This window comes from Scomber japonicus, chromosome 3 (genome assembly GCF_027409825.1).
Source record: "Scomber japonicus isolate fScoJap1 chromosome 3, fScoJap1.pri, whole genome shotgun sequence".
NCBI classification, from domain to species: domain Eukaryota; kingdom Metazoa; phylum Chordata; class Actinopteri; order Scombriformes; family Scombridae; genus Scomber; species Scomber japonicus.
Window position 1 is genome coordinate 34411359 of NC_070580.1, and position 18198 is coordinate 34429556.

General features: G+C 42.9%; 1 protein-coding gene across 1 annotated transcript in view; it reads left to right on the plus strand.

Annotated features, from left to right (window-relative positions):
- Nucleotides 1-18198, plus strand: part of LOC128355378 (glutamate receptor-interacting protein 2-like) — a 280446-nt gene that overhangs the window by 117376 nt on the left and 144872 nt on the right.

The following is an 18198-nucleotide window of genomic DNA, read 5'->3' on the forward strand; positions in this document are numbered from 1 at the left end:
GAGGAAGGAAGGAAGGAAGAGAAAAGGAAGGAAGAAGGAAGAAAAGGAGGGAGGGAGGAAGCAAGGAAGGAAGGAAGGAAAGGAAAGAGGGAGGAAAGGAAAGAAGGAAGGAAGGAAATGAGGGAGGGAGGAAGGGAGGAAAGGAAAGAAGGAAGGAAGGGGGGAAGGAAGGGAGGGAGGATGGAAAGAAGGAAAGGAGGGAGGAAGTGTGTGTGTGTGTGTGTGTGTGTGTGTGTGTGTGTGTGTGTGTGTGTGTGTGTGTGTGTGTGTGTGTGTGTGTGTGTGTGTGTGTATGTGTGTGTGTGTGTGTGTGTGTGTGTATACAGTATATGTGTCTGTGTGTGTTCTTCAGCTGAGCTAGCATGAGAGAAATTAATAGTGAAGAGAAAATGGAAACTTTAATTTTAATTTAATTTGGATCTGTTGCCTTCAGGCTCCTATTAGAGTCATTTCCACTGTTTCCATAGTAAAAAGGTCTTTCTGGGGACACATGAGCCACAAGTCCAAGGAGGTAAATTTAGACCACGGGGTCAAAATTAATTTTCAAAATCAAAAAAGACCATAAATGAGCAATGGATGAAGTGTAAGAGGGCTTTGGTTGCAGCTGTGTGTGAGCTCCAGAGGTTTGTGATGGTTTGAAGAACTCTGACAAATCTGCTACAGAGGATAAAATTGGGCTTTTCTCTGCACCTTTTCACACCTTATATTCATACTGGCAACCCATAGTAATCATCATGGTGTCTGGATATTGTGAATCTGCAAAAGCCATTAACCCAATTCATAGCTAACTGCAACCAAAGGATCAGAACCCCCCCCCCCCCTCTAGTTTAAAGTCAGCAGCTACACCTAAAAATGATTGCAGACCTTTTAAATCACAGTAGGTTTGATCCCCCCTCATCCCTCCTTTTTTTTTTGGACATTGTTAACTGTCATTTATTTTTCATGGGCCGTGTGCAAAACCATGTGAGTGAGTAGAGGACCTATCCTGAAGTCCAATAAGATGTCTGTGTCAGTCTCAAAGACGGGAGATGAAAAACGCAGCAGGAGTCAAAGCCGGCAGACTTCCACGTGTTGTCTCTCTGAGGGCCGCTCACTTCAGATGATCCACTGTCGACACAGAAAGAAAAAAGATGAAAAGACCTTTTTTTTTTTTTTTTCTCAGATGGTGAAAACTTTTTTTTTTTTTTTGACACCTCTCTTGGTGACAGCACCCATGTGACTATTCACAGCGTAAAACTGTCAGTTGAGATCCAGTGGTTGACCTGAGCTACTGATGCTATTTAGGCCAACTGGTTTAACCCTCCTGTCGTCCTCCCGGGTCAAATTGACCCCGTCTCTTTTGACTGTTCCTTCTTTACTTCTTTCTTCCCTCTTTCTTAAAGTTTTCCTTCCTTCTTTCCCTCCTTCCTTCCTTCCTTCCTTCCTTCCTTCCTTCCTCCTTACTCCTTTCTTTCCTTCCTTCCTACCTTCCTCTTTTTGTCCTTACTCCTTTCCTTCCTCCCTTCCTTCTCTCCTAAATTCCTTCCTCTTTTGTCCTTCCTTCCTTCCTTCCTTCCTTCCTTCCTTCCTTCCTTCCTCCTTACTCCTTTCTTTCCTTCCTTCCTACCTTCCTCTTTTCGTCCTTACTCCTTTCCTTCCTCCCTTCCTTCTCTCCTAAATTCCTTCCTCTTTTGTCCTTCCTTCCTTCCTTCCTCTTTTCTTCCTTACCATCCTTCCTTCCTTCCTCCTTTCCTCCTTTCCTCCCTCCTTACTCCTTTCCTTCCTTCATTCCTCCTTTCCTCCCTCCCTCCCTCCTTTCCTTCCTTTCCTTCCTTCCTTCCTTCCTTCCTTCCTTCCTTCCTTCCTTCCTTCCTCTTTTCCTCTTTACTCCTTTCCTTCCTTCTGTCCTTCCTTGACCTGAGGACAACAGGAGGGCTAAAAAACAATCAATCAGTCAGTAAATATTTAGTTATATAGCTTCAAATCACAACAAAAGTTATCTCAAGGCACTTCTCACATAGAGCAGGGCTAGACCGTACTCTTTAATTTAATTTAAGGAGACCCAACATTCCCCGTATGAGCAGCACTTGGTGACAGCAGCAAGGAGAAAAATCTACTTTAATCAGAAGAAACGTCAAGCAGAACCGAGCTCTGTGTCTGTATCTGCTTTGACCGGGAGAGAGTGTGTGAGAGAGGGACGAAGGAGGAGGAGGAGGAGAGAGGAGAGAGAGGCACCGTAACAGCAACAACATTGAAACATAAGTGTGAATGGATAGAGAGAGGAAGGAGGAGAGGGAAGCTCAGTGCATCATGGGAAGTACCCTGGCAGTCTACGGGTCTGTTAGAAACCTCATACTTTCCTACTACTCGTACTAACTCTGACGTCATTTGAAGTATGTAGTGTGTTTCAACTGCGTAGTATGTGATTTAGAGTATGTGAGAAGTTCCTGGATGGTTTACTAGATTCTCCAGAAATGCAGAGTATGCATCAAGAGCTGACTACTCACACTCACATTACCCAAGATGCAACGCAACTTCTGAAAAAAACCCAAAATACAAACGTCACAGATCAGCTACAGCGAGGGTATGTTCACTTCCTGTTTTCAAAATAAAAGCGCCAATTCTATCGTTATGGTTTTCTTAATAATAAAAGGTAACGGGTGTTTTATTTTGTGAAAATGACAGGAAGTGTGTTACTCTCTACGGCTAACTCCGAATTCTCAGGAACAAAACTTTAAACAGGTGTTGTTTGGACACATTAGCGTCACATTGTGGATCTAAAGGGCTACTTTACTTTCTTCCTAAAAAGGTTATAAATGTGGATAAAGTGGTATATTTACAGAGTTAGAGCTAAAATGAAATCAGCTTCAGCCTGATGATTTCAGCTCGGGTAGGAACCAAATGCATTGTGGGTTATCGTGTAGTTTACTACAGTGTAAACGGTCTGCTTATTATCTGGTCCTTTAGTGTGTAGGATGGAAGTATGTACAGTAGTATGCGGTTTCGAACACAGCCCATGTCTATAGCAGCATAAACTAGGAGCTGGTCGTTCCTTCTAGCTGGCCCTAACTATAAGATTTATCAGAAATGAAAGTTTTAAGGCTACTCTTAACCCTTACATACTGTTCAGGGTCTAATTTGACCCAATTTACGTTACTTTTAGCTGGACTTCACCCTCTATGTGACCCACAGTATACAAACATTGATATAAAATGTATCTTGTGCTTAATGCTTTTTAAAAGAACTCACCATTCAAACATTATTCATCATCTATAAAATGTTCTTCTAGACCATAAAATAGTGATTGTGAATAGATTACACTTGGTTTGCTCTCTGACAGCTTCATTAAGGATTAATAAAACATTTATTAATGACTGATGGGGAATTTTATGAATGTAAATTAGTGTAGAGACTAATTATGAGTCAGAATATGAACAGTATGTAATGGTTAAATGTAGAGAGGGTGTCTGCCCCCCCGACCGAATCTGGAAGGTGGTTCCACAGGAGAGGAGTCCGATAGCTGAAAGCTGTGCTCCCATTTAACTTTTAGAGATACTAGGAACCATAAGTGAGCTGCATGCTGGGAGCTCAGTGTTTTATTGGGATGATGGGGAACTATGAGCTGTTTAAGAAATGATGGAGTCTGAACATTAAGAGCTTTGAGAGTGAGGGGGAAGGATTTTACAGGAAGCAGGCGCAGCGAAGCTAAAAGAAAACTATGAATAAATAACCAAAACTATTAATTAGAAAGTGACAAAGTTATCACAACTATAAAAACTCCACTTACACACTTTTCTGAGCATTCAACTACATCTCATGGTCTTCTTTAGTGAATGGATCATGCTCAGTTGTCAATCACTTTCTATCCCTGTGCATTTTGACATGTTTTAGTAATTAAAGCAACTACCCCACTTTCAGTCAGTTCATGAGTCTGAAAAAGCTCTTCAGGAAGTTATCTGCAATTCACATGTTTACACAGTCATGTATAAAACATGAAGCTGCCACCATTTGCATGAAAGCAGTGCTGGCAAATTGGGAAGAAGGGTTCCAGGCCCAGTTTAACCCTCCTGTAGGAAGGAAGGAAGGGAGGAAGGGAGGAAAGGAGGGAGGAAGGAAGGATGGAAGGAAGGAACGAACGAACGAAGGAAAGGAGGGATGGAGGAAGGAAGAAGGAAGGAAAGGAGGAAGGATGGAAGGGAGGAAGAAGGAAGAGACGGAGAGAGGGAGTAAGGAAAGGAAGGAGGGAGGAAGGAAGGAGGGAGAGAGAAAGGCAGGAAGAAAGGAAGGAAAGGAGGGAGGGAGGAAGGAAGAAGGAATGAAGGAAAGGAGGGAGGGAGGAAGGAAGGAAGGGAGGAAGGAATGAAGGAAAGTAGGGAAGTAAGGCGGGAAGGAAAGATGGAAGGAAGGAAGGAAGGATGGAAGAGAGGGAGGGAGGAAGGAAGAAAGGAAGGAAGAAAGGAAGGAAGGCAGAAAGGAAGGAAGGAAGGAACGAAGGAAAGGAGGGATGGAGGAAGGAAGGAGGGAGGAAGGAAGGAGGGAGGAAGGAAGGAGGGAGAGAGAAAGGCAGGAAGGAAGAAAGGAAGGAAAGGAGGGAGGGAGAAAGGCAGGAAGGAAGAAAGGAAGGAAAGGAGGGAGGGAGGGAGGAAGGAAGAAGGAATGAAGGAAAGTAGGGAAGGAAGGCGGGAAGGAAGGATAGAAGAGAGGGAGGGAGGAAGGAAGAAAGGAAGGAAGGAAGGAAAGAAGTAAGGGAGGGGAGGAACGAAAGGAGGGAGGAAGGAAGGAAGGAAAGGAAAAAAGAAAGAAGGAAGGAAGGGAGGGAGGAAAGGAAAGAAAGAAGAATGCAGACCCTTACTTTTGATATACAAATACTACACATTGTTTATATGTTCACATTTGACTGCAAAAGTAGTGTGGGTGCAAAACTACCTTAATAATACCACCTTAAAGTCCCATTTCCTGCAATATATAGAGCTTTCAATCATGACCAAAGCTGCTCTTTCACAATAAAGCTCAGTTTATATTGCACTATATGTTCAGATATGTGTTTCTTTTTATTGTGTTGTGTACTTTCAGCAGTGAGTCACACATATAAGAGTGTCTCATAGTGCATATATTTCATAGTTTGTGAAGCTGAATTGTAAAGCTACATGAATTTCAGATTTGTTGCCTATACTTAAAGCTTAACTGCAGCTAGAAAATGAAAACAATATAATATAATAATAAATGAATAAGTCAAAGTGTAAAAAGTGAAAGGTTTCTTATAGCATCATATAAGTTTCAAACCCCTAATTGAAAGTGGAGTTTACGTACTAAGTAGTGAAGATTACTTTCATCCACCAGGAGATGGACTTATTATTATTTCACATGATTTAAGATGAACTTCTGACAGGTAAACACCCTGAGAGATAAAAGTTTAAGATTCATAACCTCACAGAGAAATCCATCATTTCTCAACGTGTCACCTGTGTGCAATGGTGGATATCTCAAGAAAACCCTTCTGCTGCCGCGTTTGCATCTGTTTTCTCTTCACCTCAGATATTTCACCACTGACACACGAAGACATGAAAGATTTCTTTTCCCTGAGACAGAAACCTGTGAAACTTCTCTCCGTGTGACAGCTCTTGTTGCCGAGCGCTACGTTGCCTCCTCGTGTGAAAGACAGAAGCCTGGTGACTAGTTTTATTTTAACCTGTGTGTTACCCAGGCGATGTTGATGGAAAACACTTGTTTGTTTATAGCCCTGCTTTATCTTTTCATATGCCTGATGCTGCCTGGGTCGACCGCCTGCTTCTGCTGTTTGACAGCCTGGAGGAGGAAAAAGTGTGTTTACTGTTTTTTTACCAATCGGTACGCAATATTTAAGTTTGTTATGACATATATTGCCCCTCTGCTGAAGAAAAACTAGTAATGTGATACTTCAGAGTTCAGGCCAAACTATGCAAAGTTAAAAAAATGGCAGGTGAAAACAAAAAATATCTCACCTGTCTTGGTATCAGCTGGACCAGCGGTGGTTTTCTGGATGAATCACTTCCAGACTCAGAGGCTTATTGGTGACAGGTATGTTACTTTAAAGGAGGATGAGGAGAAACATAATGCTGTATAAAGGCCTGCGGAGGATGGTAGGGCCTAAAAGTGGATCGGAAAGGGGTCTCAAACTTTTGGAACCTTCTTTATGGGATTAAACCAGGCGGGGAGTTCTGGTCCTCTGAAATGAGGCCAACGAGGAAGTAACTTAGAACTGCATTCTATCAAAAGGCCACCAGGGGGCGACCGTCTCTATACAAGTCAATGGAGAATTCACCAACTTCTCACTTGATTTCTAACCTCAGTAAACGTTTTCAAAATGTGTTTATGGTCTCAATCGCTAGTTTAAAGCCTTCTTCAATGCAGTATGATGTTCATTTGGGACATTTTGGCCTCCCTGATTTTATATTTGACGATAAAGCAGGGTATGCATTAGGGCGTGGCTACGTCCTGATTGACAGGTTGATTGACCAATGTCCTCGAGATCCAGCCTTCGCAACCATAGCAACCTCCCCGCTCCGCCCATGGCCCCGCCTCATGCCCATATAAGTAGAATTCATGTTTTTATTTTTCCCAGCATGCACCTGAAATTTTCAAGATGGCGCTGCCCAGATTTGAAACTATTGGCTTCCGAGCAGCAGTCCACAAACGAATGGGTGACGTCACGGATGTTACGTCCATTTCTTTTATACAGTCTATGGATTAAAACACATTTGGATCCTTCAGTTGTTTGAAGATACCAATCTACTGTCTACATGTGTTTAGCAAAGCTAAAGCTAGTAAGATGCTTATTTAGAGTGGAATCAATCTAGCATGCTTATTTCCTGGTTTTACTGGCAGGTTTTGGATGCAGATTTTATTGCATGTTCACCTAAATTATACTTAGCTGCTTCAAACAAGTCTGTTGGGTTAAAGACTGTAAAAAGAAAATCTACATTAAAGTCTCCCAGAGTTCACATCAGAGCTTTTAAGTGCTTGCTGATTTTGCAGTGCTACATTTCTAAGCCCTTGTGGACTCAGCAGGAGTTTTGGGGAGTCTGAACACCGGGCTTTAGCCTGTGTGTGTATGTGTGTGTGTGTGTGTGTGTGTGTGTGTGTGTGTGTGTGTGTGTGTGTGTGTGTGTGTGTGTGTGTGTGTGTGTGTGTGTGTGTGTTAACCACGTTATGGACTGGCAATGGCCCTCTGCCCATTACACGTTGCATGCTGGGATATAAAGCTTTAAGCCTTCTGCGACTCTTGTAGCGTTAAGCAGGTGAAGGAAATAATGAAATGTTTCGAGTGTAAACAGGAGTTGGTGTAGCGGTCGCTGTTCAAGGTGCTGAAGTTTAGTGTTTGGTCATGAACACAAAGGCTGACAATCTTTTTTATGCTTGTAGGGTTTGAATGCTCAATTTTCCTCCCATATATACACAGCAGACACAATGGAGCAAACTGTGTACAGAATAATGTTCATCTGTCTGTATACTGACATGTTAGAGTGGGGGGTTTATGTCTAGAAGCTCAGTGGTTAACCCTCCTGTTGTCCTCGAGTCAAGGAAGGAAGGGAGGAAGAAAGGAGGAAGAAGGAAGGAAAGGAAGGAGGGAAGGGAGGAAAGGAAAGAAGGAAGGGAAGGAAGGTAGGAGGAAGGAAGGGAGGGGAGGAAGCAAGGGAAGGAAGGGTGGAGGAAATAAGGAAGGAAGTAAGTTAGGAGGAAGGGATGGAGGGAGGGAGGGAGGGAGGGATGGAGGGAGGGAGGGAGAAAGCAAGGAAGGAAGGAAGGAAAGAAAGACACTTATGGTGTGAAAATACATTCAAAATCACACTATATAATTATCCCATGTTATCTAAACAGCCATAATTATTTCTGTGGATGCAAGGAGGGAAGGAAGGAAGGAGGAAGGAAATGAAGGAAGGAAGGAAGGGAGGAAAGGAAAGAAGGAAGGAAAGGAAGGAGGGAGGAAGGAAAGAAGGGAAGAAGGAAGGAAAGGAGGGAGGGAGGAAGGAAGGGAGGAAGGAAGAAGGAAGGGAGGAAAAGAGGGAGAGAGTCAGGAAAGAAGGGAAGAAGGAAGGAGAGAAGGGAAGGAGGAAGGAAGGAAGGAAGGAAGGAATGGGGGAGGGAGTAGGGAAAGAAGGGAAGAAGGAAGGAAGGGAGGAAGGAAGGAAGGAAGGAAGGAAGGAAGGAGTAGTACTCTCTGAGACATACTATACTATACTGCTGGTTTGTATATCAGTAAACTTTATGTAACTCTATTTCAAGTAATCTAAACACAACTTCCAACAACTTGCCAGGTCCTCAAAGCACGGCAACCCCCCCTAAACCCCCCCCCCCAAAAAAAAAAAAAAAAAAACAGTACAGAACAGTCCATTAGTATTTGAAGAGTGATGTTTTCCACTGTGCTGCCTCCACTCCAGCAGCCCTGTAATGAAACACTGACTTGGAGATTAAATGACTGACTTCCAGCTTTAAGAGAGTCACATCCGTAATACTAGAACAATGTACTGTAGGGGCTTTTAAACCTTAAGGGGGGGGGGGGGGGGGGGGTCTCTATAAGGAATGCTTCAGTTCTTCCACGCTTCATCTGATGTGGATGTTAACACCCTCTGATTAAAACTGCAAGTCATTGATTTCACTTCAAATCCGACCCCCTCTCTCCCTCTCTCTCTCTCTCTCTCTCTCTCTCTCTCTCTCTCTCTCTCTCTCTCTCTCTCTCTCCCTCTCTCTCTCTCTCTCTCTCTCTCTCTCTCTCTCTCTCTCTCTTTAGAGCTACAACAAAGCAGTTTGAAGTGTTTCTATACTTTATACCTCTTTTCTTTTTTCTTTTTTTTAACCTTCGTGTCAAGTTGACCCCATCTGTTTTGACTGTTCCTTCTTTCCTCCCTTCCTTCTTTCCTTCCTTCCTTCCTTCCATCTGTCCTTCTTCCCTCCTTCCATCTCTCTTTCTTTCCTCCCTTCCTTCTTTCCTTCCTCCCTTCCTCTTTTCCTTTCTCCCTCCGTCCCTCCTCCTCCCTTCCTTCTTCCCTTTCATCCCTTCCTCCCCCTTCCTTCCTTCTTTCCTTCCTCCCTCCTTTCCTTCTTTCTTCCTTCCTTCTTTCCTTCCTTCCTTCTTTTCCTTCTTCCTTCCTCCCTTCCTTCCTTCCCTCCTTCCTTCCTCCCTCCTTTCCTTCCTTCCGCCCTCCTCCCTTGCTTCCTTCCTTCTTTCCTTCCTTCCTCCCTCCTTTCCTTCCTTCCTCCCTCCTACCTTCCTTCCATCCTTCTTTCCTGTCCTTCCTTCCTCCCTTCTTTCTTTCCTTTCATCCCTTCCTCCCTCCTTTCCTTCCTCCCTTCCTTCCTTCTTTCCTTCCTCCCTTCCTTTCATCACTTCCTCCCTCCTTTCCTTCCTCCCTCCCTCCTACCTTCCTTCCTTCTTTCCTTTCCTGTCCTTCCTTCCTTCCTCCCTTCTTTCTTTCCTTTCATCCCTTCCTCCCACCTTTCCTTCCTCCCTTCCTTTCTTCCTGCCTTCCTTCCTTCCTTCCTTCCTCCTTCCTCCTTCCTTCCTCCCTCCTTTCCTTCCTCCCGCCCTCCTACCTTCCTTCCTTCTTTCCTGTCCTTCCTAGACTATATATTGCGGAGTGAAGAGTTTCAAGCTCAGCAGCAGCAGCAGCAGCAGCAGCTTCTGCTTAAAGGCACTTTGTTTTTTTTTAAAGTTGCAAACCATTTTTACCAAAAAGAGCAGACAACTTTCACAAAAAGTCTAATCTCCCATCGGCTTCGGCCTGAGATTGACCTGTGCATATTTGCCCCCTGTGCCACCCCCGAGTGTTTCTGAACGGGAATCACTGGGAATGCGGGAGGGATGGATGGGGAGCTGGTCTCGGCGTTGAGGGAGAGAGAGGGCGTTCATCTTGGTTTCATGTCACTTCAAGCGACATTGGTCACCTTATGATCACCAAGCGACAGGGGAGGCAAGAAATAAGGCATGATCTGTTGGGTTTCAGCGTTGGGAGGCTTTCATCTTTCGGCTACACTTTCCACGGCCTTGCACACACACACACACACACACACACACACTTACACACACACATGCAGACTTGCTACACATTCCTATACAAGCCCACTAGACACACAGACTATGAAGAAGAGAAAAAAAAAAACTAGGGCATCAAAAGTCCCGAAGGCTTTGAGCTACAATTTTTTTATTTATTTTTTTTGCATAATCAGGGGAGAAACTGAGAGGGAGAAAGAGAGAAAGAGCAAAGAGAGAGAGAGAGAGAGAGAGAGAGAGAGAGAGAGAGAGAGAGAGAGAATGCTGTAATTAAATTAGTGCATAAAGAAAAGGAGGAGGAGAACATGTGGGGGGAAAAAAAGACAGATATCAGGCTCTGTCATTACTGAACCAGACTGAGAATAGACCTGATTAAACTCGATTATAGAGACGTGTTTTTCTTATTCCTTTTTATACTTCTTCTTCTGAGGAGTACACACACACACACACACACACACACACACACACATGCAAACACACACACTGCAGCCTACAGTTCAGCTGGTGTCAACAGGGAAGAGGAAGAGGAGGTAGGAGGAAGAGGAGGGGGGGGGGTTCAGAGAGTAAAGAGGAGGAGGGATAGAGAGAGAGAGAGAGAGAGAGAGGTGCAGACAGAAGTTGTGCCTCCCTCTTCCTCTTCCTCCTCCGCTCTTCATGAGGAGAGAATTAACCATCCAGTCTGGAACCGGAAAGGGGGGAAAATGCTTTTTCTTCAGGCTATATTGAAGAGAAGGCTTCTTCAGAAAGGTAAAAAAGAAAAAATAAATAAATAGATAAAACATGTCTTTTTTTTTCCTTCTTCTGCTTCTTCTTCTTTCGCTTCACTACTCTACTATTTCACTCATTTATCCACTATGCGCGCGCGCCCAGACTGTTGCAGGCTACTTTCCCCCTACGCTCGTCTGCCATCATCGATCACTTAGATTGATCTGCCTTGAACTTGATGCCTTTTTTTTTTTTTTTTTTTTCTTTTTTTTTTTCGGGCTACTGCAAGTTAAATACTCCCATTTATTTCTCACTTGAACGTTTATTGATGAGCAGCTGGTTGTTTTGTCAGTCATCTCAGACGGCACAGCAGATGTAGGGTTTTTTTTCTCTCTCTCTCGTCTTTTACGCTCGTGAGCTGTCGGTTAGATTAATGCCATCACATCTTTAAAAAAAAAAAAAGATATTTTACTCTCCTCTGCCCACTAATATACACAAACATACTGCTTTACGCTTCCCACCATAAATGACTATCGGATTATTTATGAGTTATCTTTATGATTAATAGTGAGTTTATAATGATACTTTGTGTTGCTTTGTGTACTTTTATCATCTTGATGTGTGCATGCTGTTCAGTAAAACACTTTATACTGACTCAATGAGCTTTATAACCATGGTTATGTGCATGTTTGCTAATATTAATGGCTTATATTTGTGATTAATAGTGAGTTGAGGTAACATTAGGGTATCAATTTAATCGATCACGTGCTATAGTAACGCTAATATTTAGTCTTTATCGGTACTTTCGATGTTTTTGGTGCTCAAACGTCACTCAATTACTTAATTTTGGGCAAATCTTGCGTTTTATGAGGTATTTATAATATTGATTGTGCAGGATGTTAATGCTGTAACGATTTATGGGGACAGTGTTGCGTTTGAAGTGACTTTAAATAGTTCAAATGGTGGATTTGTTATAATATTTCGATATGATATTCCCATTTATTTATTTATTTATTTATTTATTTATTTATTTATTAGGGAAGAGATGCATGGTGAGAGCTAATTGGTCCATTATAAGTAGGCTTATAGGAGGTTTTACAACGTCTCTTTTTTTATTCCCTAAACATTTTCTCACAGTATTTTTTTAGGATGCTGTGATTGCTGCAGCTGATTTTTACTTTATGCATGTGGGGCTCCTGCAGTTGCCTCTGATTGTGTTTGTCGGGTAGAGATGTGCAGTTTCCCCCCCCCCCCCCCCCCCCCCCCTCTTCCTCTCTCCCTCCTGTTCATTTATTTATGAATTTGGGGATCTATTGCTTTGAAGTGAAGCCTAGAGACGCAGTGGAAAGGGAGGCAAATGGGGACAAAACGCCGCCTATCGGCCTGTCAGGGTTCACTGCAGCCCGCTTTGGGATTACTATCATAATAATAATAACAATCTAAATGCCTGGAGGAAGCGTGAGTTAAGACGTATAGTTATTGTCAGTCAGAGTAAAAGATACATTACTGTCTTATTTACTGCGGTTTTTTAGTGGTGTTGATATTTTTTGAAGTTGTGCCTGATGCAGCTCCAGCTTCAGCTCCAGCTCCAGCACATCAGTGTGTTTCAAAGGTCTGATCTTCATATGGAAAGCATCCAAAAAGGGAACTTCTGACAGCTCAGTTTGCAGCTATTCACCACAGTCTGCAGTAAAAAATGTGACTTCAGCAATCAGTGTATGTGCAGCCTCATCACTGCTATTAATGTAACATCACAGGAGGCTTACAGAGGGCACCACAGCTGTTCCACACCTGTAGGATTTAATGGACTGACTGACATTTAGGAGATGCTGCTGTCATACTGAGTGACAGTAGGGATCAAGCTCAAGTACTAAAGATCAGTGGTATTATATCAGTGCATGTAAAAACAGTCATTATCACTTACTGCATAGTGAAAAAGGTCAAAGTTCAAAGCCACGATTGCATTTCCTGCCCTGCAGCAGCATGTATATCATGATCTGTGAACATTTACAGAAAATATACTGTATGGGATTTTTTTTAAATTTGCTAATCTGTAATTCAGGGATGTCAAACATGCGGCCCGTGGGCCAGAACCGGCCCGCTGAGGGGTCCATTCCAGCCTTCCTTCCTTCCTTCCTTCCTTCCTTCCTTCTGTCCTGCCTTCCATATTTCCTTCCTCCTTTTCTTTCCTTCCTGTCTTCTTTCCGTTCCTTTTATCCTTCCTTCCATCTTTCCTTACTTCCTTTCTTTCCTTCCTGTCTTCTTTTCGTTCCTTTTATCCTTCCTTCCATCTTTCCTTACTTCCTTTCTTTCCTTCCTGTCTTCTTTTCGTTCCTTTTATCCTTCCTTCCATCTTTCCTTACTTCCTTTCTTTCCTTCCTGTCTTCCTTTCGTTCCTTTTATCCTTCCTTCCATCTTTCCTTACTTCCTTTCTTCTGTCCTTCCTCCCTTTCTTCCATCCATCATTCTGTCCATCCATCATATCTTTCTTCCCTCCCTGCCTCCTTCCTTCCATCTTTCTTTCCTGTCTCCTTTTCGTTCCTTCCTTCCTTTCTTTTTGTCTTCCTTCCTTCCTTCCTTCTTTTCATCCCTCCTTCCTTCCTTCCTTCTGTCCTTCCTTCCATATTTCCTTCCTCCCTTTCTTTCCTTCCTGTCTTCCTTTCATTCCTTTTATCCTTCCTTCCATCTTTCCTTACTTCCTTTCTTCTGTCCTTCCTCCCTTTCTTCCATCCATCATTCTTTAAAGTTAGAAAAGTACCCATTGAAACTGCAGATGTAAGATAAGCAGCACCATATTCTGGGAACACAGCGAGAAATAGTATTAATTAAATTCATGTCATCCTGAAAAAAAGCTTGCATAGCAAAAAAAGAGACACCTACAATATGTTGCTGCATCTGTTAGCTGTGGAGAAACCCCCCCCCCAACCATCTGTTGTTTACAGGACATTTAAACAAGCGTGTATTGTTGTAATGTCACAGATGATGATCCTCTCAGAGGTCAAAGGTCACGATGAGAATCAGGAAGTCACAGTTCAGGGTCTTCTTCTCTTCGCTTGCTGATACAAAGAACTTGAACCTATTATCTCTACGTGTCGCCTTGTTACTTTATTTAAACTTCCTGTCGTCCTCCTCCGGGTCAAATTGACCCGTCTGTGTTGACTGTTCCTTCTTTCCTTCCTTCCTTCCTTCCTTCCCTCCATCTGTCCTTCCTCTCTCCTTCTCTTTTTCTTTCCTTCTTCTCTTTTTCCCTCCCTTCCTTCTTTCCTCCCTCCCTCCTACTTTCTTTCCTTCCTGACTTCTTTCCTCCCTTCCTTCTTTCCTCTGTCCTTCTGTCCTTCTTTCCTTCTTTCTTCCCTCCCTCCTACCTTCCTTCCTTACTTACTTCTTTCCTCCGTCCTTCCTTCCTCCCTCCCTTCCTTCCTTCCTCACCCCCTTTCTTCCTTCTGTCCTTCCTTTCTCTCTCTCTCTCTCCTTCCTTCCTTCCTCCCTGCCTTCTTTCCTTTACTCCCTTCCTTCCTTTCTTCTTTCCTTTACTCCCTTCCTTCCTTCCCTCACTCCCTCCCTCCCTCCCTCCTTTCCTTCCTTCTTCCTCCCTTCCTTCCTTGACTCAAACACAACAGGAGGGTTAAAAAAAAAAAGTTCCTTTGTTGGCTCTCAGAAAAGCAGCGAGTTCCTCTGGTCGCTGTGGATACGCTGCTATCAGCCCCGCACTGTATCGCTGCTTTGTAGTGCAGCAGAGGCTACACAGGGGGCTACACAGGGGCTACACAGGGGCTACACAGGGGCTACACAGGGGCTACACAGGGGCTCACAGGTTGTCTGTGATTATTTCCACAGAGCCAAAGTCTCTCTGAAGCTTAATAATTCTAAGACCTGCAGGTTCGCCTCTGAAGTCACATCAAACCTATTACACACTGAACCTCAGGGAGTAACTAACCGGGGGGTGGCTTTGATAATGGAGGGTTTCTTACTTCTGATGGTTATTCTGTAGATCAGCTGCCCTCTCGCTGCAGCGCCCCCCTCAGTCTGCTTTGGTTATCTGCAAGCTCCAAAGGGAAGAACTTATGACTTATGACAGGGTGTCAAACTCTGTGTGGGCCGGATCATTAAAATAAAGGAAGGAAGGAAGGAAGGAAGGAAAGATCGAAGGAATAAAGGAAGGAAAGACAGATGGAAGGAAGGAAGGAAAAGAAGAAAGGAAGAAAGAAAGAAAGAAAAGAAAGAAAGAAAGGAAGAAAGAAAGAAAGAAAGAAAGAAAGGAAGGAAGGAAGAGAAGACAGGAAAGAACAACAGAAAGAAAGGAAAGATGGAAGGAAGGAAAGAAGGACGGACGGAAAAAAGGGAGGAAGGAAAGAAAGATGGAAGGAAGGAAGGAAGGAAAGATGAAAGGAAGGAAGGAAAGACAGATGGAAGGAAGAAAGGGAGGAAAAGAAGACAGGAAGCAAAGCGGCCGGATTGGACTCCTCGACGGGGCCGGTTCTGGCCCACGGGCCGCATGTTTGACATCCCTGACTCATGATATAAAGTGCTCACAAAAAGAAAAACAAGTCTCAAGACATTTCTGAAGTTAGTCTATGACAAAAAAAATAAGAAGTGGTAATTTTATTTAGTAAAAAGCTGAATTTATTTTGTACTACTAAACTCATGCATGCTGCAAAATGTAATCAGCAAAAGTCGAGCATAGAACATGAAGAGAGGGGAAATAAATCAACTTTTGCTTTTGAGATTTATTCAAGACTTTTTCTTCTTTTTTTTTTTAAACCACCAGAGAGCAAGAAGTTGACTCGAGACTTAAAGTATTAAATCAATTTTAGTACATTTTATGGCTCACAAAACATCACCCATGATCAGCCACTTATTTAGCCGAAGCAGAGACACACCGGACATCCCATTAAGTCGTCTGTCACTTCCTGTCAAAAGGCAGGTTTGAGTATCTGTCTGTCTGGGTTTTATAATCCTATGGTTCACATGAAAGGTAATCTGTGATATCAGAGCTTTAAAGATCCCCTCCAGACATGTTTAAAAGATATATATGAATACCGTGTGTGTGTGTGTGTGTGTGTGTGTGTGTGTGTGTGTGTGTGTGTGTGTGTGTGTTTTGAATGATAATCTCTGTCTACCGTGAAGAAAGTTCCTTGTTAAAATGTTAAAATGACATCCAGTGATCCACATGCAAATATTGCTCATGTCAAAATTTGATCAGCTGGATACAAGATGTCTCACTTCACTGAGAAGTCTAATTATCAGTGTGTGTACTCTGGGGATGATTTCATGCACGTCACGCTGGTGGAAGTGACATACTGGACCACAGTTGGCTCCAAACTAGTCGTGACAGCACAAATGATGCGTGTAGATAAATGTTTCACTTTTGTCAAACTCTGCACATTCATCATTCTGCACAGTGAAGCTCAGACATTACATACTGTTTCATATTCTGCCCATAGACTGTATAGAAGAAACATCGGTGACGTCACCCATTGGTTTGTGGACTGCTGCTCGGAAGTCAATAGTTTCGAATCTAGGCAGCGACATCTTGAAAATCTCAGGTGCATGCTGGGAAAAATAAAAACACGGATTCTACTTATATGGGCATGAGACGGGGCCATGGGCGGAGCGGGGGAGGTTGCTATGGTTGAGGGCTGGATCTCGAGGACATTGGTCAATCAACCTGTCAATCAGGACGTAGTCACGCCCTAATGCATACCCTGCTTTATCATCAAATATAAAATCAGGGAGGCCAAAATGTCCCAAATGAACATCATACTGCATTGAAGAAGGCTTTAAACTAGCGATTGAGACCATAAACACATTTTGAAAACGTTTTACTGAGGTTAGAAATCAAGTGAGAAGTTGGTGAATTCTCCATTGACTTATATAGAGACGGTCGCCCCCTGGTGGCCTTTTGATAGAATGCAGTTCTAAGTTACTTCCGCGTTGGCTTCATTTCAGAGGACCAGAACTGTCCGCCTGATTCTGACTCATTAGTCTCTACACTACCACACGTTGATATATTCCCCATCAGTCATTAATAAATGTTTGATTCATCTTATGGGGAACATTTTATAGAATATGATTAGGACTTTTGTAATAAACAGGTCAAACATGTAGAATTGCATGTGTAAAATGTGTCAGCTGTACAAAAAATGAAAAATGATTACCATATTTTTAAACTGTGGGTCACATTTAGAGAAAAGTGCAGCTAAAATAAATGTGTATAAGGTGTTTTTACAGCTCTCAGATGTAAAACAAATTGGTCACATTTGACCATGAACAGCATGTAAGGATTAAATGAATGAATTAAAATGAATTGTCATAGTGTAAAATTGAGTATTTTAGTCATTGCAACACACATCTTTAGTTTACTGGTTCCTTCTGAAAATCTGAAATCTGACTCTCAATGCTGGGACTGTTTATTAACATTCATATTTTTAATGCAGAAATGATCAAAATGAAGCAATGGTCTGGAAAATGGTTGAGTCTAAGATCTAATTTCATTCACATAAATATGTTTATTACTAGTTTAAATGGAGAGTTTTATTGTCTGAGCAGGAAACTGGTTCAGTGGAGGCAGAAGATGTTACCTCACTCGCTCTTGCATCATGTTCGCTGTGTGAAATATCACCTGTTGTCTTTTTCCTTGAAGACATTTTTTTTCTCTTGAGGTCTGAGAGGATTTTCCACTCTGTCATAAACAATCATGGAGGAAACATGAATGCTTGAAGTGGAAGTTGAACCTTTCAGACACATTCAGCCTTTTTACGAAATGTTGGAAAGCCTGTTGAACGACTCTCCATAACTGCACCGCGGTCGAGTCCTCGCCGTTGTTCTTGTAAACATGTAACATTTAAAAGACGACAAGCTTTTTTTTTTTTACAGTCATCATTTATTCATGAGTCGGTTAGTTATGAAACACTTTGCATTGCTTTCATGTCATTCTGCAGTTTAGCACCAAAACTGTATAAATGGAGGACTTGTTTAACCCTCGTGTCGTCCCTCCCCGGGTCAAATTGACCCCATCTTATTCTTCTTTCCTCCCCTTCCTTCTTTCCTTCCGTCTGTACTTCCTCCATCCCCTTTTCTTCCCTCCTTCTTTCCTTCCCTCCTTCCTCCCTCCTTTCCTTCCTTCTTCCTTCTTTCCTTTCCTTTCCTCCCTTCCTTCCTCCCTCCTTTCTTCCTTATTCCTTCCTCCCTTCCTTCTTTCCTCCCTCCCTCCTTCTCTCTTTCTTTTCTCTGTCCTTCTTTCCTACCTTCCATCCCTTCCTTCCTTCCTTCCTTCCTTTCCTCCCTTCTTCCTTCCCTCCTTCCTTCCTCCCTCCTTTCCTTCCTTCTTCCTTCTTTCCTTTCCTCCCTTCCTTCCATGCTCCTTCCTTCCTTCCTTCCTCCCTCCTTTCCTTCCTTCTTCCTTCCTTCCTTTCCTCCCTCCTTCCATGCTCCTTCCTTCCTTCCTTCCTTCCTCCCTCCTTTCCTTTCTTCTTCCTTCCTCCCTC